At 33.2% G+C, this 23,906-nt stretch overlaps 3 long non-coding RNA genes across 3 annotated transcripts; all 3 read left to right on the forward strand.

The window, feature by feature from the left end:
* The first annotated feature begins 1,881 nt into the window (after positions 1–1,881).
* Positions 1,882–2,389, forward strand: LOC11425845 (uncharacterized). The gene is made up of 2 exons (XR_003011890.2): positions 1,882–2,019; positions 2,105–2,389. It is a non-coding gene; the product is annotated as an uncharacterized lncRNA (long non-coding RNA).
* Positions 2,390–13,062: 10,673 nt separating this feature from the next.
* Positions 13,063–13,560, forward strand: LOC11436062 (uncharacterized). The gene is made up of 2 exons (XR_003012572.2): positions 13,063–13,180; positions 13,259–13,560. It is a non-coding gene; the product is annotated as an uncharacterized lncRNA (long non-coding RNA).
* A 7,294-nt stretch (positions 13,561–20,854) lies between these two features.
* Positions 20,855–21,512, forward strand: LOC11437059 (uncharacterized). Its single transcript, XR_003011889.2, has 2 exons — positions 20,855–21,008; positions 21,101–21,512. It is a non-coding gene; the product is annotated as an uncharacterized lncRNA (long non-coding RNA).
* Positions 21,513–23,906: the final 2,394 nt, after the last annotated feature.

A 23,906-nucleotide genomic window follows, 5' to 3' on the forward strand; every position in this document is an offset into this window, starting at 1 on the left:
TATAATAGAATATTATGGCGTAATTTAGTCCATGCGGCCAATGAGGGAGAAAAAAAAACTCATGTGGACCACAAATATTGACTATAATATACAAATACAAAATTAAAGTTATAATAAACATTAAGAACGAAGTTGAATTGAAAGATTTTGACTAAAAAGCTCATGTGGATACTATAAAAAAAAAATGAATTACATATTTTACTACCGCTATATATTATGAAATTGTTACCTTTTTATAATACAACTATTAATTGGGGGATTTTTAGTTGACAACATGTATAAGCATCACAAAAATCACATATGTCATTGTTGAAAAATTGTTTAAAATCTTGCAAAATGGACATGACTTTTAATTTTTTTTAATTTTTTCGGGTGGACCGCTACACAACTTTGTGGAGACTTCAATATGCCAAAAACTAAAATTATCGCAAAATTATTTAAAATCTCGTAAAATAGATCTATAATTATTAATTTTAAAAAGTTTCTGCCCCAACCCATGAAAGGCTCTGCCACTGTATGTAGTTGACTTCAATTAGTGGAAAAAGGCTTGGTGGTGTTGTTGTTGATATTTTCTATGCTTGTTTATGTCTAAATCTGGAAAGAAAAACAAAATATTTACCATGATATTATCTTAAATTAGGTTTTTAAATACTTTTGGTGTAAAGGGTATCACAATGCTCATCTTAAAGATCCTTAAGTTACTGGAATTTAATTTTGAGGATGAGGCCAAGTTCGAATAGAAGAAATTGCATGCATGTCGTGGATATGGTTTAATGAGCCAGACGTAGACATTATTATTTTGATACAAAAATGGATTAATCAAACAAATTCCTGAAATTCTGTTGAAGTTTTTTCTTGTCACAATTTATGTGACATTAATCAATTAGCTCTTATACTAATCTACTAAGCCTTACATTTTTGTCAACCAACACTACTAGGAAAAGCAAAATTAGGGAGGGAAATTTGTGACGGAAAACATAAAATTCGTCACAAATTCTTTGGTCGCAAAATTTAGTGACGGAATTAGAGAGGGATTTCATGTTTTCCCTCACTAATTTTTGTTTTTTTAGTAGTGCTAATTGATTTCATATTTATGATGCATTGATTTGATATTGAATACTAATCAATTAGACTTAGCTTGTTTCAATGTACAAAATCAGTTAGGCTTCATTTCTAATCTTGTATTAGCAAAAATGAATCATTTGGACTTACAATTTGGTAAATATTCTATAATACCACATTCTTGTTCAAACGCTAACATAAATGAATCATAAATATATGTGAATGAGCGTGTGCAATATATCATGAAATTCAAAAATTTGATATGCTTAAGAGACATTTATAAAAATTTGAATTTTTTTTTGCCCCTTTTTATGACGAGCAATGCTATATATCAAGAAAGATTTTTTCAAGAAAATTTTAAGAATGACATGGCAGAATAATCACCCTTAGATTTTATCAAGAAATAGTCCTGAAATTAATGTTAACCAATAAAATCTCAGCCTGGCCGGAAATCATGGGGTGGTGGGTGTTATGTATCTTTTTTTTATGAAAGATTAATAAATGAGACTGAAATCTAAAGGTGATTATTGTGCCATGTCATTGTTGAATTTTTCTTATAAAATCATTCTTGATATCTAGCATTTTCCTTTTATGACGAATGGTTAAAAAAAATGAAAACATGATAAAAAAAAAAGAATGAAATTTTATAAATTGATAATTTTTTTTATATATGTGACCTAGTCACTAATGCTGCTAAATAGACAAATACAACCCATTGATATACTTAAGAGACACTTAATAATAATTCTAAAATTAAAAATGAGGTTTTTATAATTCATAAGTGCTAAATACTGTTTATTTGTTGTACAAACATCATGAACTTTATATATCATGAAGTAATCAAATCATTTTCTATTTATTACAGGCAAAAGGAGAAAAACATGACTAGTTTTCTCAAATTTGTTTACATTATGGTCCTTTTCCTTTCCTTATTTCTTATTGCAACAGATGTTAAAGGTAGCTATTTTTTTTCATCCTTTTTGTTTTTCTTATTCCTTTGGTCTATAATCTAACATTCTTATATTCTCTTTTTTAATTGCAGCTTTTTTAAAATGTGATTCTGACCTCGATTGTCCACCTAAAATGTGTTATAGTCATCTTTCTTTTGTTCCGTTGTGTGTTGACAATCATTGTGATTGTATTCAATGGAAATTTAAGAACAATATCCCTAAGGCTTTTCCATGAGTAGCCATATTCTGTTATTGTTTGGCACCAAATAGTTGGATATTTTTCCCTATGAAAAATTAAACTTTTTTATTTATGCCTTTATACTCTAAGATGAAGATAATGAAATGAAATATGATAGAAAAAAATATTTCTTATCTTAGATCTTTCTCTCTTAATTTTGGATGTATCCTATTGACTCCAATTCAAATATATCACTTTTGTTTCCAACTTCATGACCTATCATAACATATTTAACAGTTAAATAGAAAAATAATGTGTGCTACATCAAAGCTTATCATTTTATTTTTATGTCATAATATTTTTCCATATATTATTTTGTTTGCACTTCATCTTATATTTAACCTTGTCCATCTCCATTAAAATTCAACCTTATCCTCATGGTTGAAGTGGCCACAATGTTGTTGAGTGATAGTAGTGTCTTCCCTTTACCATCCAAATTCTATGTCATAGAGTGTCCAACAAGCATCATAAGGTAAGCATCCACCATGTCTGGAAATAATAGAAGAGTTGCAAAATTGATTAGAGATTTATATATTAACACAAGTTTCAATTCTACAGCAGCCACTTCAAGCCAAAGAAACTTCCTTTTAAACTCTTGTGAATTTCGATAGCCAAAGTTTCTGCATATGAACCAATGTATAACAACCTTCTATCATCACCAACATTTTTCCAAACAAAGCAAGAATCTCCACTCACACAAGTTAAAATCAAATTTCCATGTAGTGTCCAACAACTACCATCATCTAACCCAATAAATGAAAAACAAGTAACCAAATTAGTAGTGTGAGACACTAAATATTCCAAAATTGTTATATCACTAGCAATTACTGACAATTGTGTGAAAGCTACTTCATGTATCACTTTCTTACTCCCACTCGTTTGTTGAGTTGTAAGCAAACCAAGCAATAGGAAAACATAAGGTAGCAAACAAGCTACCAAAAGCACTTGTTGAGAGTATGTAATTGATTTGCAATAACCAACAATAGGCTCTTAATTATCTCCATTGTGCTCATCCCTAGTGGCATATCCAGGACCCTAAGTCAGGGGTGCAGAAATTTTAACTTCCTTAGTTGTTGTCGTCGTCGTCATCATCATAATAATAATAATAATAATAATAATAATAATAATAATAATAATAATAATAATAATAATTATTATTATTATTATTATTATTATTATTATTATTTTTTTTTTGGTCAAGTAGCCTAGTGGCTAGAGCTCACACAATTTAATTGTGGAGAAGTGGAGTGTCCGGGGTTCGAACCCCGGCTCCTGCATATAATATGCAATATCCCTACCAACTGAGCTATGCTCACAATTTATTATTATTATTATATTAATTGATTTTATATATGTATCTAATGAAATGTTGTCACATCATTTAATGTGGTTGAAAATACATGAGTTGTTATATTTATTGATTGACGTGGAAACATATCATTGGATACATGTGGTAAATAACTTTACAACTAGTGCATAGAAATTAAACTCATTTTCTTATTAGTATATAATTTAAACTACTAAATTTATATTTTTGTTACTTTTACCCAATAAAAAATATGACAAAACAATTAGAGAGTGGAAAGCTTTTAGTTTACATATTTATTTGCAATTAGTATTGATGAGAGGTCATTTTACGTTATTCTTAGCATGTTTTTCAGTCATTTTCATTAGGTTTTAGCAGGAAAAAGGAGGAATATTAGAACGATTGTCTGATTTCGGGACCTTTGTAATGTTTTATATATTTGAGTTTGTAATTCTAATTTTCCCGAAACATAGCAATTTTAGGTGGGATTTGAAGTAATTCATGAAGAAATCGTGCAAATCAGAAAATCAAGAACAACCGAAGATTTGTGAAGACTTTGGGAATACCAAGAATGAAGATTCAAGAGGTCTCATGAGACTTTATAGTGGGAGGAATTCTACTTCCAAGTTGCGAGGCAAGTTATTTGAATGAGAAACACCTAAAACGGCGGAAATCAAAGAAACTAGGCCCGGGAAGTAGAACCATGCGCCTATGGCATGCACCTTGCTCCTAGGGCATCACGGACGCAAGCCATGCACCTAGGCGATGGTTTTTAGTGCTCTCACATGCGCCTGGCATGTGTGTTATGCACCCCGTGAATTTGAAACACTCAGGGCGCAAGTGTCTTTTCCAGCTTTTTTGTAGATAAAGCTCGCACTTTTACCCCAAACACAGGTATAAACTCTCACTATAAATACCCTCCTTCCTATTGTTCAGAACTGGAGCATTTCAAGAGGAAGGCAGTTCTATAGCTTCAGAGGAGTTTCTATATTCTCCGTGATTTTCTTGGGTATATTTTTATCTTTAGTAATTTGTTTTTAGTTTCCATATCTAACTAATTCTTTTTAGGTTAGATTTCTAAGATGAACCTCTATTTATTTTTGTTGCAACCCTAAATTAGATACTTAAGTTGTGACATGGCCTAATATTTATATTACTATCCTGATGCATATATCTATGAAGTAATTAGTTATAGCTAGCGAAAGATACCGAAAGCAAGTTGATCCTAGTAGTAAGTACTTAGGAGGTGACATTACTAATATTGAGTAAAATTTGCTAAACCTAGGAGGTAGCTAGTTAATAATTAAAGAAAGAAGTATCTGCTTGAAGGAAATAACTCGTAGCCTAGTAGAAAAATTCTCTTAAATCCTTGGTAAGGTAGACGCTGATAGGGCTGTCCGTTTTTAGAACTACTAAGTGTGTGAGAGAGTGTGTTATGAGTGTCCTAAGATTCATAGATGGGTAGACCTACATGATCCTTGGCCTTCATTGCCTTGGTAAATATTGGAAATCCAATATAATGTCTATGCTTTCAATTACCTTTGAGGTGGTAAGACCCCACACGTAAGGATCACCGTTTAACTAGCAGGTGCAACCAAACATTGGAGGGATATACCTAGTCAACTAAGATAGTATAGACCCCACACGTAAGGATCACCGTATCAGCAGGTGCAGATTGATGATCGACTAGGTTAGTAACGTCCCAACGACCTCATCACTTGTATAGTCTACCTAAGATTAATAAAGGTGACATTACTACTATTTAATATCCAACAATATAAATAAGGGGCATTCGAAAAATCCTACATGTTGCGTACTTTTCTGCAACCAGAAATAGGAAACTACCTCTATTACAAACAGATAAAAATTGCAAATCTCTAACCCTTCACTCTTTTATTTTATTGTCAAACTTAAAATAAGTAACGCGAATCATTAGGACGAAACGACAATCCCTGTGGATACAATACTCTACTTATCACTTCCTTACTTGGCAAACAATTTGGTACACTTGCCTAATTTGCACATCAAGTTTTTGGCGCCACTGCCCGAGATTATTGATATTTTCAACTAAGCGATTCAAATTACTTAGTTCTATCTTTATTTTTCAGTCAGTTATTTTTCCGCACTTTATTTTTATGTTTTCGAAAATTAAAAAATACCAAAAAAATAAAATAAAAATAAAATAAAAATACCAAAAATATTATTCCAGTTTACTAGGTCCTACTAAGAACTTTGTGTAGTTTGTTTTTACGCGTAATACCAAAACAGGTGTTCTACAATTTGACCCAAACATAGACAAACTGAACAAGCACTTCAGAAAGCTGCCCGACTTACAAGAGAAAAGACAGAACAACCAAAAACAATCTTAATTCACGACTATTCATCAGACGAGTCAGAAATGGGAGAGGAACATCGCATTACTTGATTTCCAACCAGCAAACCAGATTGTGTTTGACATCAAGAACAGTGTTATGCTGAATTTGAAATCTGACCAATTTTCAGGTGGAGTCAGAAGATTGAAACGCTCACCTGACAAACTTTTTGGATGCCTGCAGCATAACCAACCTAGTTGGGGTGTTTGAATCAGACAAACGAATCAGGTTGTTTTTGTATTCTCTAACTTGACAAGAAAAGGATTGGCTGGAAACACTACCAAGTGGTAAAATCGAGACTTGGGATCAACTCAAAAGGGAGTTTTTGGACAAGTATTTTCCAACTACAAAATACTTGGCGCGGAAGAAGGAGATTTTCAGCTTCAAGCAACAAGAGGGTGAAGTACTTTATGATGCATGGTAGAGGTTCAAGCTAGTGTTAAAGAGGTGTCCCAGTCACAAGTTATCATAAATGGATATCATGCAAGCCTTCACTACGGGACTGAAACCAGATACTTGGATATTACTAGATGCTTCTGTAGGAGGAACCATGTAAATCAAAATAGTTGTTGAGGTACGAGATATGATTGATAACTTGTTTATAAATGAATATCGGGGACACATCGTGGAAGAGGCAACCCCAAAGAAGAAAGGTATGATAGATCTAAACACTCAGGATGCTTTACTTTCTATTAATTAACTTCTTAGCATCCAACTAGAAACATAAGCAAAAAGGTTGGAAGCTCTTGAAGTTGAACAACTATCTGCAAACGCCAATTTTGACTTCTGTGAGCAAGCTCATGAAAGTGGTGCATGCTTACCATCAAGTTTGGGGTTTTCAAAAGAACGGGTGAAGTATATGGGAAATTATTCTAGGAAGCAGAGGAATCCATAATCGAACACATATAATCCAGGTTGGGCATAACATCCAAACTTTTATTGCCGCCACAAGTATATGGGAAATTATTCTAGGCAGCAGAGGAGTACATAATCGAACACTTATAATCCAGGTTGGGCAAAACATCCAAACTTTTCTTACCGAAGCAATAATGTTCTACAACCACCACAAACAAATCCCCCCTAAAGAAGCTCAACAACAACCTAGGCAAAGTCTATAAGAGATGTTCTCTCAAGGTATAAAGAATACTCAGGGACAACTAGAAAGATTTTCCAAGGAGATGGAGAAGTTCAAAAGAGGAATGAAGTTTCTATTAAGAACTTGGAAGTGTAAATGGGACAACTGTCTACTGAAGTTGCAAATGTTACAAGAACAAACAGGATTTTCCGGAACAACTCTAGATAATCCTAGGAATGAAACTTGCAAAATTATGGAAGTCGAAAAGGATGAAGAGAAAGAGATTTATCTTCTAACAACTGAAAGCAAGGTCACATAAGCATTGAAGCATATAGTGAAGGAATGAAACCGCTCTCAGGGATGTCTTACAAACCATAAAAGTGACTAAGAATCAATGTTGCAATAGCCTTTTCGATTACTAATTCTCCCCGCCAGTAAACCACTTTTTGAGAAGATGGTAGTTGTTACCAAAGAAGATCGCAAGAAACATGAAGACGAACCTCCAAAGTAAAAGGAAGACCCTAGATGCTTTAGCATACTAGTAAACATCAAGGGATTCTATGTTGAAAAATTCATGTGTGACCTCGGATCTAGCGCAAATATGATGTCACTATCACTATTCAATAAGATTGGAGGATTAGAGTTGAAACCTTGCGAAATAAGAATATGACTTGCTGATGGTTCTCTCAAGAATGTTGAAGGTGTAATAGAGACCGTGGATATCAACATCGGTGGATTCACTTTCCTATTGAGGTAGTAGTTATGGAAATAAGGGGATTAGATAGAGTTCAAATGATCTTAGAGAGACCTTTTCTCGCCACTTCCCGAGTTATGATAAATGTGGATCAAGGGGAAATTATCATCAGATTAGGAGAAGACTACATCACCTACAAAGTTTATGGATAGTACCGTTAACCTAAGCAGGATGGTGTGCGATAGGAAGAACCCAACCTGAAGGATGAAGAGGAGGATAAATCAAGGATATTGAAGGTCAGGGGCTCCTAAGCATAAGTTAGACATATCCGTCAGGCTAGGGACTCTAAACACGCACTAAATAGGATGCAACCTATTTTGTCAAGTTAATGACTCAAAAGAAGAGTGGATAGGAGGAAACCTATTGACCATCGGGATTCAGACGTTAAACAAGTGTTGAATGGGAGGCAACCCATTATTTTATTTTTCTGCATTTTTCTTTTTGCTAAGCTGAGATGATCTGACTAATCAACTTCTTTTCTTTTTATGTTGTTAATCCTTCAAGTATTATCTAATAAAATTTTATTTCTTTTGCATTTACATTTACAACCTTTCCTTTTATGCTTAAATTTGTTTTAGTCTTATGGAGGCTAGTTTACCCCTACATTCAAGAGCACGATACTTTTTGGGGCTTGCTAACGAATCATGTCACAGTCCTACACTTTAAATGCACCCTATTTGATTTCACTTGGAGTTAGATATGTATTATTATGACTACACATGTTTTGAAACTAACTTTGAGGTTGCTCTTTGAAATTAGCAATATTTTATGTTTGAGGTGAATTAACAGTAGAACACATTTTTAAGAAAAAGAAAAAAATGTAGTTGACCATGGATCTACACAAAAAAAAAAAAATAGAAAAAAGAAAAAAATCAAGAGTCAAAAAAATGGTCTGTTAAAAAAAATGTTTATCTATCTGCCAAAAATAAAAGACAAATAGTTCTACTGGTTTACCCGTTGTAACACCCCGTTTTCCCAATATACAAATTTCTTAAACATTTATCAGAGTAAGAACCATAAACGGGATATCACATAGAAACGTAATCCAAAAACAGTTAAATAATAATTTAACTTTCACATAATATCTTAACATAGCAGCGGAATATCAGTTCAGAAATCATAAATCAGTTTGGCACGTAGGCCCCATCAAAACAATTCATATCGTAATCCATAACATGATAAAAATAACATATTAATCACGTAAGAGAATGAAGCATGTATAACATTAAACCCCATCCCGTTACGTATCAGAGCGACCTAGACGACACAGAGAAGGCAAGGCCACTCACGACGGCAACTGCACACTAAGCACGATCACCTGCAAGTTACCCATATGAAGGGCAACATTTTCAAGCAGAAGGGGTGAGATTTCATAACAAAATAACATTAATCAATGTAATTGCGAATCATAAATTAACATCATAATCATTTCCTTAACAAAATTGCATAATTGCTAAACGGTTATCACGTAATCATATATCCAATTATCATGAACAACATAACATAATTGATAAACACTTATCACGTAATCACATATTCAATCATTATCAACAAGGCATCTTAATCATGACAATGTGACAATGCTCTTAGACTCCTTATATGCATGTGGTACCAATCGTCATCATAAGTATTAATATACTTTAATCGTGCGGAGGACAAAACTCCTATAAAACGTGCGGAGGACAAAGCTCCTAATAAACGTGGTGAGGACTAAGCTCAATGATATGCTATGCATGGACTCTTAACAACAAAACACCGTAATCAACATATCAACATGCATCCAATAATTTGGAGCTAAACTTCATCATATACCACATGCACTTAGTTAAATAACGGAAGCAGCATAAACAAGTCACATAACAAGATGATATCATTATATCAATAGCAAATCATTTGCATCATAATTAACTTTCATATCTTACATGATTGCACAATACATTAATCATGCTCAATTAACGACAACATGTCTTAAAAAGGCTTTACAGATTGAATTAAACGTCATCATTAAGTTTCATTACCAATTAGGGGTTCACTCTTGATCAACACGTGCGACACAGATCGCACAAACACTCAAGCAACTACATTCTGGTTGTGCTCGCGAGGCGAGAGTTCTTACTCGCCATGGCGAGTACCACTCATCTCCCAAACTAGTGTTGTTCTGGGTTCAATCTGATCCTACATTCATTCCTAATCAATACTAGGTATGTTCAGGCACTCAAAGACACTCAAGGTCCAACTAAAAAGTCGAAAACACAAAATCTAACATGCTCTCTGCCTAAGCTCGCGAGGCGAGGAAGGGTTGTTCGCCGTGGCGAGCGATACCAGAATCACTCGCGAGGCGAAGGGAAAGGGCTCGCGTGGCGAGCGATGAAGTTCATCACTCGCGAGGCGAGGATCATCACTCGCCAAGGCGAGCGATGAACAGAAGCTCGGGCAGAATACGGGTTTTCTCGAAAATCCATCAAATAACATGGTTCAAAGCCTAATATTGATTCCATAATCCATCCTAAACATGTTCTAAGGTTATAGGACGGTTTCTACATTAATCTAATCAATCCTAACTTTGTCAATTAATCATCAGAATTACAACAATCAACGTTATTGAATTATTAGTCTCACCCTTACCTTGTATGAAGAAATCGCAGCCCTCTCTCTCTTGGTTTCTCTTCTCTTGGCTTTTTCTCCCTTTTTCTCCAAAAACGTACGTACAACAATGTTTTTCTAAAAACTAGGTCTAACCTTTTTATATCTCCTCTTAATTACTTATCTTATCTCACTTTCTCCCTTAAAACTATCTAAAATATCAAAACAGCCCTCAACTAAATATTTTATATTATTTTCAAATCTTTATTCTATTTAACAATAAAATAAATCCCTTAATCTTATCAAATCTTCCAAAACTCATAACTTATCACATCATCAATCAAATCACCAAAATCGTCGCAAATCATCAAAACATATCAAAATCATGCATATATTATATAATTATAATATAATCACCTAAACTCGATTAAATAAACGATTAAACGAAAGTGGGCGTTACACCCGTCTTGTTTGAATCAATCAGGGATGGATGGAAGTGCATTAATGTTTAGAAGGAATCCTTAGGTTAGTGAACTAACTCCAAGTTCTTTTGTTAGCCTACTTTCCCAAAATATATGCATCCTTAACCTAAGCCAAGTTATAACCCTCAAAGTCCTCTAAGGTGTGAACAACTTTAACTTAACTGTCTGTTTAGAATTGTTTCAAATTTATAGCAAGGTACATTCATGCTGATAAGCCCTACTGACTTTAGGAGATAAATACATGTATCATAGAAAAGAGTATGGCTGAGAATATAGGTTCCTTTCACCAAGCTGAACCCGCTGAATGTTTTATGGTAAGTTAGTTGCTGCTCTGCTATTAATATGATGAATGATTCCTAAGCACAACTCCCGAAAAGTTATGTTTTTCCTGAAAAAATGCAAAGAATAAATTATGTTTTTCTTTTTTTCTTGAATGTAGGGGTAAACTTGTTGAGATAGAGTTGCTTCTACTAATTTGACATTAGTTGGGAAGAGTGAAACAATAATATTAAACAAAACTTTACTTGTAGGTTTGAAATTCAAACTTTACTTGTAGGTTTGAAATTCAAATTTAGAATAGGGAAGAAAGTGCGGAAAAAGTTTTTGAAAAGAAAAAGTTTTGCCGCTTACCAACACAAAACGATTCCACTTGTCAAGCAAAGTCACAGCCAAATGGCACACATACAACGAGCCACTTGTCGGACTCTGCTTGAGCGCGCACTACTTTCTTATATTATAGTAGATTTGATCACTAATCAATTAAGGCTCACAATTGATAAATATATATAATTACTTTTACGATATTTGTCCACATAATGATATCGAAATATTATTAAATAATAAAATACACCCTCCGGTCACAAATATAAGCAAAAATTCATATTTTAGATTCATTCAATAAATGATGTATGTTGTCTACAATAAAGACCACATACATCATTTATTGAATGAATCTAAAACATAAATTTTTGCTTATATTTATGACCGGATGGTGTATTCCAAACCTAACAATGGAAACTCACATTTCCATAAACTTTCCATCCTCTCTACTATCTATCCACTCCATTTCCCTTGAAACAAAGGCCTTCATTTCTAATCTACTAGCAAAAATGAATCATTTGGACTAACAATTTGGTAAATATTCTATCATACCACATTCGTGTTCAAATGCTAACAGAAATAAATCATAAATATATTTTTTGCACAAGGTAAAATGAGATATATTAATAACGCCGACAATACACCCTGCACAAGGCGTGCAAAGAGTGGATTACCGAAAAAAAAATTATAAGAACAAAGTGCCTGAACACAAACACCACCCTACCAAAAATCAAAATAATTCAAAGAGGAATACCCATACAAAGAAGCGGATGTGTCCACCAATCAACCCAGCTATTACTACAAGATTTACACTTGGCTTTCATCCATAAAAATGAATAGCGCTTAACTTTGTCAAGTAAACCGTGAATATCGGAAGGCTCGTTTTGAAAAAAACATTTGTTCTGATTCTTCCAAATAACCCAAACACAAGAATACCAGATACCTTGCAAGAAAGCATGAGTACATCTAGGAAGTCCCGCCATATAACAGAAATGTATGTGGTGATCGCGTAACTCTCAAAGGGATGCACCAAATACAAACCTAACCACGAACAAACAGAATACCATAAAGTGAGTGATGTACCACATTTTAAAAAGAGATGTCTTGCTGTTTCCATCACGTCACAACCTGCCACGCAAGAAGCCGATGTCGGATGAATCATAAATATATGTGAATGAGCATGTGTAATATATCATGAAATTAAAAAATTTGATATGCATTAACTTTTGTTGCAATAATTTTGTCAAAAGAAAAAAATGATCTTTATCAAATAAAAAAAAATGATCCTACGATATATTCATTTTATGCATAAAGAATATGATGCCACATCGACGGTGCATGATTTCTAAAAAAAACTTGGTCAAGGTCCAACTATATTTTAATCCCTTTTTATGACGAATGGTTAAAAAAATGAAAATATGATAAAAAAAAAAAAAGAATGAACTTTTATGATTGATAATTTTTTTTTATATATGTGACCTAGTTACTAATTGTGTTAAAGAGACAAATACAACCCATTGATGTACTTAAGAGACATTTAATAATAATTCTAAAATTATAAAGGATGTTTTTATAATTCATTAATGATAAAAACTATTTATTTGATGTACAAACATCGTGAGCTTTATATATTATAAAGTGTTCAAATTATTTTTATTTATTACATTTAAAAAGAGAAAAACATGACTGGTGTTCTCAAGTTTGTTTATACCATGGTCTTTTTTCTTTCCCTATTTCTTATTGCTATTGACATTAAAGGTATGCTATTCTTTCATCCTTTTTATTTTTCTTATTCCCTTGATGTATAATCTAACATTTTTATATTCTCTTTTTTAGTTGAAGCTTTTCTTAGATGTGATTTTGACCTCGATTGTCCACCTAAAATGTGTTATAGTCATCTTTATTTTGTTCCAATGTGTGTTGACAACCACTGTGATTGTACTCAATGGAAAGATATAATACCAACAATCCCTTAGGCTTTTCCATGATTTAAACTTATGTATTTATTAATTTGTACTTTAAGATAAAGATAATGAAAAGAAATAAGACAGAAGAAAATAATTCCTATATTAGATCTTTCTTAATTTGGGACGTATCCTATGACCTCTCATTCAAATATATATCACTTTTCTTTCTAACTCCATCACCAATCATAATATATTTAATACTTAAGTAGAAAAATAATGTGTGTTACATCAAAGCTTATAATTTTATTTTTATGTCATAATATTCTTCCATACATTATTTTGCTTTGCACTTCAACTTATATTTTATTCATGTATTAGATATTATCAGCCTCGTATACTGTAATGGCTCTACTCAATTGGAATTGAAATGCAAATAATATTCTATTGATTCATCCGAAGAAGCATTGCAACTTTGTAATTATAATCTTTGTCGATAGAGAACAATAGATTAATAAGAGAATGTAGTAAGAAGAAGAATAGAACAAAAGGACTAGAGGATTAAGAGAGATAAGAGAAGTTACATCACACATATTTCATGTTTTATTTCCTTGATCTTCTCTTATTTATAAGGATCTACATTCCTATTTCCTCTATTGTCCTTTTCATCTCTTTAACTCATTTTTTTCCTTTTAGAAGATATACAAAATTAGAACGTCACAATAGAATTAAAAACTAAGTCCTGAAATATAATTAATTCGTTATATGAAAACCCTAAAATCAATTGTTGGTATATATTACTTATTTAATCCTTGTATAAATAAGTAAATTAAAACATTAAGCACCACATAAGTCTTAAGTAACTAACATGATAAATATATTTGTTTGTTTAAACAAAAGAAAAGTACAAAAGTGAAATCAAGATACACCTCTTAGACCATGAACGATCATAATTAAAATGTGTAAACTGGGGGAATGCATGAGGCATAATTAAGGTTTGATTCATAAATGAGGAATAAAAACTGATAAAAAAATATTATTCACTTCACTTATCTTTCGCTACATGGTATCTGTTTTAAGTGCCACTAGGCTACTTGACCAAAAAAAAGAAAAAATTGTTTCCTATGCCTATACTTGCTTATTTAGAGTGTTTTAACAAAATAGTTATGACTAATTTCTTGACTCATAACCCTCTTCATTGACCACAACTCCTTGATGTCTTAAAGAAGTTCATGATTGATACGCCACAAGTGTACGACTATATCAGTTTTAGTATAAAAGGTTGTCGAATTCAAAGAGACCAATCCCAAGTACCACTATCTGTCGTTTGTTTGTTTATCTAAGGTTAATCTCAAAACAATTTCTTTCACGCCTAAAAATAAAATAATGATTTTAATTTAATGATAACAATGAGATGTCGAAAAGTAGTTCTCGTCGACCGTTGATACTCACAAAACAATTCATTTATTTTATAATTAAAACAAAATAAGTTTTTTTTGCAGGAAATAGTTAAATTAAAGATGCATCACTCTAACGTACGTGGTGCCAAAAGTTTGTAATTGTCCGCTTTCGCGCGGTACGAATTTCAACTTCGAAGTCCTGTTTTGAAAAATAATTATTTAAAAATTAATTTCCAAATTTCCTAGAGTTCGATACCATTTTTTACTCTTCCGATACAAACGAGGTATCACGGTGATTCTACTTTCGTAATAAACTTTTAATTTAAAAAAACAGAATTTTTGGACTGAAAATATACTTCTCGTTTCAATTATATAACCTACAATCTATTAAAGCATCATTGGTATTAGGGCTGGACAATATTTTCGTGTCCGACCGGAACCGGGCTATCCAGCCCATTCGAAACCGATTCAGGGCGAGCTGAAACGGGTGGCGGGTTCACAGGTAAATAAAAATGGGTTGTGGTAGATAAGCATGGGTTGGTTCAGTTTATATTTAATGGGCTAGCGGTACCCTACACCGACCGACCCATAAATATATATTCCAATTAGATTAGACGGACGGAGAAGGGTGAGATGGTGTCACCCGCGGTTTGCGTTGGAATGGGATTTTTCACCCAAACTCTGACCGTGGCCGCCCTTTGTCCACCACTAATTGGTATGACGGTTCTCACATCTTGAACTCAAAGTAAACTACTTAAACATAAATTGTTGTGTATGTCTTCAAATTGCAAAGTTGGGAAGCAGAGAAATCGTGACACGATTTGGCAATCGTGACACGATTTTGGTAATGTCGAGAGCTGTTTTCAGGGCGTCCAATCGTGACACGATTTTTGGCTTGCTGGGCAAGATTTTCAGGATAAGGTTGGTCGTACCTTGGATCGTACGCATCAATCGTGGCACGATTGGGGAAAAACGTGACACGATTTCGACGCAGAAGACATCTATATAAGTGTTCTTTGCAGATTTTGAAGGAGAGCTTGAAGAGAGAGAAACTTGGGAAATCAAAGGAGGCAACATTAGGGTTTAGGGTCTTTGATTAGAGTTCTCTTGGGTTGGGAAACATTGTAAACACCTTGGTGAGTGAAAATCATTGAGTGTCTTGTTCATTGGTGAGATTGGGAAAAGGGTAGAAATTAGGGTTGTTCTTTGTGAACTTGTCAAAGCTAATTTCTTGTAACCCTTTTGTATCTCTTTGTAAGAACTCATTGATAGTGGATTGGAGAGATCAATCTCTCCTCCAGAGTAGGTCAAGTTTGGACTGAACTGGGTGAACAATCTTTGGTGTGTTTGTTTCTCTCTTCTCTCCTTTTATCTTTTGCTTGTGGTTTGTGCTTTTCTCTTTGATTCCTAGATTAGATATAGGTGCTGTTATTGTTGATTATTGCTTGTGCTCACTTGGATATTGATTACTAATTTCCTTTGCTCCACACATCATAGTTCGTATTGGTGTGATTTTGAAACCGGAATTCACAACATAAATGAAATAATATTCTAAACCTATTTTTGATGAATTCATATTAAAAAGTAGTAGGAGAAATAAACCATTGATAATCTATGGCAACTATAATTAAAGATCAGCTAGCCATGACATTAACAATTCTACAAAATGAGTAAACTAACAGAAGCAGCATACCAAAATGGGCAGCAACAAGCAATTCTTAATTGGAATTGAAACCGAGAGGTGCAACAACAACAAGGAAAAAAATAAAAGAAAAGGGCAGCAGCAAGCAGCAAGCAATTGAATCACGGCAACAAAGAAATGAAATAAATTGGACTTAATATTTTATTGAGAGCACATTTGTTATAGTTTTTTTTTTTAAACAAAATAAACACTTTTAAAGTATTGCATGCGTTTGTCACAGTTTAAAAAAAAAAAAAAACAGAATCTAAAAAAAGTTCTAAAACAACTTCAAATGAGAAGTTGTTAAGAGCAGCTTCTCAAAAAATAGATTATTTTTAGAGGAGAGAGAAAATCAAATGTCAAAAGATTGAACTAGTTTTTTTAATAAAAAAAATCATTTTTTTATAGATATATGTAAACAAACAAAATCATTTAATTAAAAAAAGTGATTTTTACTACGATAAACAAACGCAAAATAAACTCTGATTTTTTAATCTATAACAAACGGGCCCTGAATTTGCATAAAACAAGGTTTCTCAATTTTATAATATAATACAGTACAAAAATGCGTGTTTACAACCGAGTGTTTTTGCTCTTTTTATAACCTAATTTTACAACTGAAAACTGCTAAAATCATGCAGGAGATGTGCCCCAACAGTTGGATCGGATATGGATGACATGAAATTATCCAGGAGGACCATCTTTCTTGGACCATTTTTCTTTTTAGCTCCTTTTCTAGTTCGAGGATTTTTATCTTAGGAACCGACTGGCCTACCACACTTTAGGCGTGGTTGAGACTCATTTTCAATATGATATTGCCCAATTGTGACATCCATTTTTATCGGAGCATTAGCAGCTGATGTATATGATTTTGTCACACCTTTTGGATCACTAAATGCATTTGGTAATTGATTTTCTAAGCTCTGGAAATGAATTATCTTTTGAACTTCAAGTTCACATTGTTTAGTTTGAGGATCAAGATGAGACTATAATAATTCTTTTCAAATGATCTCGTTTTCCAACTGCTTACGATCTCTCCCCCTAATGTTGGGAAATTTGATTCATCAAAATGAAAATCAGTAAATCATGTTGTAAATGAATCTCCCATTGTTGGTTTAAGATACTTTATAATAGATGGAGATTCATATCCAACATATATTCTCAACCTTGTTTGAGGACCCATCTTAGTGCGCTGTGGTGCAGATATAGGAACATACACTGCACATCCAAAGATTCTTAGATGAGAAATATTTGGTTCTCGACTATAAAACAATTTTAAAGGGGAAGAGTTATGCTAACTTGTTGGCCACGTGCGAATCAATGATGCATCATGCAAAATTGTATGTCCCCAAGTGGAAATTAGGAGTTTGCATCTCATGAGGAGTGGTCTTGCAATTAACTCTATATGCTTGATCAATGATTCTACAAGTCCATTTTGTGTATGAACATGTGCTACAAAATGTTCAATATCAATTCCAATGGACATACAATATTCATTAAATGATTGAGATGAGAACTCCGTTGCATTATCAAGTCGTATTTTCTTGACGGAATAATCAGGGAAGTGAACTCTTATTTATTAAATGATTCTACAAGTCCATTTTGTGTATGATTGCAAGTTGACAACAAACAAACATGTGACCATCTAATGGATGCATCAATTGAAACCATAAAGTATCTGGATGGTCAACATGGCGGATGTATTGGCACATAAATATCACCATGTATGCTCTAAATTTTTTAGGGAATCACTTGCATTTTTTGGCCTAATTATCAACTTCCCTCATGAACAAAAGGTACACGAGAACTTATCAAATTGAAGTATATCTTGGATCTTCAATTGATGACCACAAGAATTTTCAATTATTTTTCTCATCATTATAGACCTAGGATCGTCCAACCGGTCAGGTCAAACAACAAATTTATTATAATTTGTAAACTTCTGGTTTACAATCACTTATGCTTGAGTTTGACTTATATAAGTGTAGTACAAACCATAGGAAAAGGCAAGTAACTTTTTCACTACACTTATTTTAACCAAATTATGTCTCGTTACATAAAGATATTCAACATCTCCTTCATTTCTAGTTTCAATATGATATCTATTTAGACATATATCTTTAAAACTCAATAAATTCCTATGAGACTTGGGAGAATATAATGCATTCTCAATGTTTAAATTTTTTCTCCAGATAATATTACATTAGCTCTTCTGGAGCCTTCAATTATTTTTGAACTTCCAGATATAGTACTAACATCGGTTTATTGCTTTACTAAATAAGAGAAATATTTTTTATCCTTGAAAATCGTATGAGTAGTTGCACTATCAGTTGAGGTTAATGTTAATACTCATTCTATCTAAACAATGAACAAACAAAAGATAAGTATAAAAACAAAATTATAAAAACATAATATTTATCATGACTAGCAATGGAGGTTGAAAACACGTAGAAATAAAACTTAATTATCATTTGCATATGAAAGTTAAAACATAACATAAAACTTTTATTATCATAGAAACTTCAAAGGCATTCTTAAACTTGATTGTTTACAGGTAAATGTTAACGAGTGGCTTCGGGATACTCTTTAAGGATCATGAGTAGTAAGTATTTATAGAAATGTATCTAATCAATTAATCAGAAATCGAAATATTTGACTTTTTTAAAGTATAATTACTAATTTTAAAATGTTTAAAGAGTGCGCCGGTAGCACTCGTTAACAAGACCCTTATTTATATCTAGGGTTCCATTTTTTAAAACTTCCATCTCCAGTGAGATGATCAATCTTTCCATAGGATTAGCAAAGAAATCAACAACGTCTAAGTGGGTAACATTCATATTACATAATCATTACCACCATCTTCATATGCAAAATGAGTCTGAGCCTTTTTATCTTTATCTTAAAGTGATTGATGGTAAAGATCAACAAGATGCCATGGTAAACAACAAGTACAACTCCAATGGCCTTTTCCTTCGCACCGATAGCAAATATTCTCATTATTTTTGCTACTTTAACCAGCTTTTCATTCTTTCCAACATTTTTCCACCAACATTTTTCCACTCCTGGTGAAAAAAATGTTTTTGTGATCTCCACAACGATTATGATTAAGACCACGTCCAAGACCCTGAACTTTCCCACGACCACGACCTTGACCATGGCCACATCCATGAGTTTTCCCATTGTTATCATGTGTTGCTACATTCACTTATTGGAATGGAGCACTATCAGCGCGACGAGCTTCATAATTTTTCGTCAAAATCTCGTTATTTTGTTCTGCTACATGAAGGTAGGATATCAAGTCAGAATATTTTTTAAATCATTTTTCGCAATATTGCTGAGGCAGGAGCACATTAGATGCATGAAAAGTGGAGAATATATTTTGCCATCATATCTTCTTCGGTCACTTTTTCTCCACACAATTTCAATTGAGACGTAATTCTAAATACAATAGAGTTATATGCAGTTACAAATTTAAAGTCTTGTAAACGCATATGCGTCCATTCATAACGAGCTTTTGGGAGGATGATGGTTTTTTGATGTTCACATCTTTCTTTTAAACTATTACAAAGAACTTGTGGATATTTTAGGGTAAGGTATTCATTTTTCAGATCATCATGAAGATGGCGACGAAGGAATTTCATGGTTTTTGCATTTTGTTGATCAGATGTTATGTTTCTTTCTTTAATAGTATCTCCATGACCTTTGGCATTTAAATGAATTTCGGCATATAGAAACGAAGCCATCCGAAATATCAAGAGCCTAAAAATCATGTTTTGTAAGGTTCGACATAATGAGTACTATAATAAAAGTTTAAAGAAGTTAGATAAAATATATAATTCTAAAACAAAATTGAATAACATTTGAAACATTTAATAAGTGCAGTTTAGCCTTTTTTTTTCTTTCTTTCTTTCGCACCGGTTTCTGACCCACCAATGGTAAATGACTAATCCGGCTCGTTCGTAGAGGCATGCGCACTGGCCAAGCGTTGTTCCCCCTGGGAATCGAACCCGGTATTCCCCGAGTACGTCCTTGGAAGGAGCTCCTTGCCACTGGAGCCCAAAAACTTGGTTAATACAGATCAATTTTCTATATCAACGTGAATTAAGATTTTATATTTGACCCTTTAATAAGTGTGCTAAATGAGAATGTTAAAAAAAATCATGGAATAACATAACATAATCTTATAATAGGTTCAACTTGTGCATAAATATGCTATCATGTCGACTCTGAAATATTCACAGATAACCTTGATATGTTCCTATTGTTTTTTTTAAATGTTGCTTTTCATTTATCAAAGGTTGAAAAATTAACTATAAAAAAATGCACTATATATATTGACGATATTTTTTTTTGCGTTACCCCTTTATTAAGTGTGCTAAAAAGACATTTAATTATAATAATAATTATTTTAAGAAGTGTTTTTAACAACTCCTTAAGTTCTATTAATATTAAATTTTTTTAGTACATGTCTTTTAAACACAAAAGTGATGAAATTTTATTTTATTTGCGACATAAAAAGAGAGATATGGTTAAAACTCTTAAGTTTGTGTATGATATGATTTTATTTATTTTCCTATATCTGGTTGCAAAAAATGTTGCCGGTAAACTATTTTTTTGTACTATTTATATTTTCTTCATACAAAATATTTTATCTTATTTTATAACCAATATTTTTTTTCTCTTTTCATTACAGAAAGTATTGAATGCAGAACCGTTGCTGATTGTCCAAAACTTATATCAAGCAAGTTTGTGATTAAGTGCATTGAAAAACGATGTGTAGCTCAGTTCTTTGACTAGTAAAATATTTATGCAATATCCCTCATGCTAGAATATTCCGTTGTTGCCATTTAGTTATTTTGTTCTCTCCAAATCATTATGTTTTTCATTTCTTTTTATTTACTTGATTTCAAGGACCTTGCAATTATGGTTTTTTACCTGAAAACATTGGTAATGAAGTAAAATATGACACTAAAGAATATTAATAAAGATGGAACTTCATTCATCCAAGTTATAGAGCCTTTTGGGGAAGCATTTTTGTGTTGGATGAGTTCTTGTATTTGTGCATTAACTTATTGAATATATTGGAGTTTGTTGTTTAAGGTTTATGTAAATATTTTATATTCATTTCCTTGTTGAAAAGTTTAAGTTTTTTTACAATTTTTTGAATGTGGGGTTAAGAATATTGTTAACCTCACCCTCTCACCTCTTTCTAATGTCATGCCTTCCTCCAACCTCAATCTAAACCTTCCTATCTGATGTAGCTCAGATGGTGGTTGTGCATTTCACGACAACACCACCATTTAACCGTTTGATTCTTACGGTTGGTTTGTTAACCTAAAAGGATCAGGTTCTTACGGACGTTGAAGCAACATTTCTCGTTCACCTCTATGGATTTAGATGTGTAGCCATTGTAACACCCCATTTTCCCAACTTAAAAATTTCATTAACATTTATCGAGTAAACAACAGATAACGGGATATTACACTTCTTAAAAATCATAAAACAGATAATTAACTAATTATCTTTCATCATAAATCATCAACGTATTAGCAGCGGAATTAAATTCAACACCATAAAAAGTCTTGGCACGCAGGCCTCATAAAAACATCTCATAAGTTCAGATAAGCAACATAATCATAGCATATACGCAAAGGAAAGAGAAATAGCCACTAAAGATCCCCTCCCGTTACGTATCAGAGCAACCTAAGACTCAGTGAGGAAAGACCACTCACGACAGCAAACACAGCAACCTAGCTACTCTTGATCACCTGCAAGTTACTCATATGAAGAGCAACATTTCCAAGCAGAAGGGGTGAGATTTCACAAAACAATAATATTAAGCATATAATTCAACAATTATATTTAATGTAACACCCCGTTACCCAAAAGTAATTAATAATAGATAAATACACAACATCAGAGTTAAGCACCAAACGGGCATGCTACACTACATTTTCAAAATTTCTTAAATAGCATATGAAACTATTTAATTAAACAACTTTCAAAACATCATTAATCTTGCAGTGGAATGTTTGCATTTAAACAACAACGACAATGGTTAAATTCTCCATCAAATTATCCTGGCATAAAAGCCTCATCAAAGAAATCTAAACAATCATAGGGCCACATCATCATGTTCCAAAAATTGATACATAGGAAAGAAAACAATAAGAAATCCCATCCCACGTATCAGAGCCCTAGACACGACACTTGAGCCACCACCGACTACTCAGGATCACCTGCAAGTTACCCATAGGAAGGACAACATTTTCAAGCAGAAGGGGTGAGATTCACAACAATAAAATATAGATATTAAAATCATCAATTGAATCTAACACTCTATTAAACATCAATACATCATCTTGTAAATATAAATATATATTTCACAAAGCAACAACTTCATCTTCAAATCATTTCATCATAATAGGTGTATAAATATACATTCATCAACAACATCATCATCATCATTATAACAATTACAACCAACAACAAAGACTCATGCATGACATGACGTCACCACTAAGACCCCTCAATAAATGCATTTATGCATGTGGTACCAAAACAGGACCGAAGCCCTCACCGCTTTTGAATGGTTAAAGCATTCATCAGGACCAAAGCCCTCACCGCTGTGAACAAATAGTGCTCCAGGACATGAGTCCTCCCGCTGTTTATGCATATGTTATGGACCCACTTGTGTATATCTACATACAACTTGACCATGAATACATTCTCATATGACTCCGAATTTATTCAACATGTATGATTTAATAAATATAACATACATTACAGCCATCAACAACATCAACAACCAGTAATCCAGCAATCTAGAAAGATGCACAATTAATCACAATTACGCTCAAACAACAACATCAATCATCACCATTCAAACAAGCACAATCAGCATACAAAACTGGGCAACTCGCCTCGCGAGCACATCTGCTCGCTATGGCGAAATCACAAAACAGGTTGCTCGCCATGGCGAGTTCAAGGCGAACTCGAGGCGAGTAAAAATATGGTGCTCTCGGGAGTTTTGACATTTTTCTCACTCAAACTTCAATTCTAAGCTCCCTATTCGTCTTTTTAATCTAAAACTTGCTCCAGTCCTCTTTAAAACCATTTAGGCACATTAAACTATCCAAAAAACATCTTATAACAACAATTTGAAAATCAAGTTTTGATCTGGGTTACTCGCCACGGCGAGTTGGTCTGCTCGCGAGGCGAGTTATGAAGTTGCTCACTCGCCTTGGCGAACAAGGCTACTCGCGAGGCGAGCGATGAACTTCTGTACGGGCAGAACACGGGTTTTTCCCCAAAATCCCATTTTTCTCCAATTCACTCCCCAAATCAGTTTACAGATATGGATTAACTTGCTGTATACACTCAGAACCTATTTCTAACATCAGAACAACAATCCCTACCCCAAAATCATCATTTCATCACAAAACCCATAATCCCCAATTCTCACCAAAAACTCTGTTAAACTCAAAATCAGAAATTAA

Source organism: Medicago truncatula, chromosome 5 (assembly GCF_003473485.1).
Source record: "Medicago truncatula cultivar Jemalong A17 chromosome 5, MtrunA17r5.0-ANR, whole genome shotgun sequence".
NCBI classification, from domain to species: Eukaryota; Viridiplantae; Streptophyta; class Magnoliopsida; order Fabales; family Fabaceae; genus Medicago; species Medicago truncatula.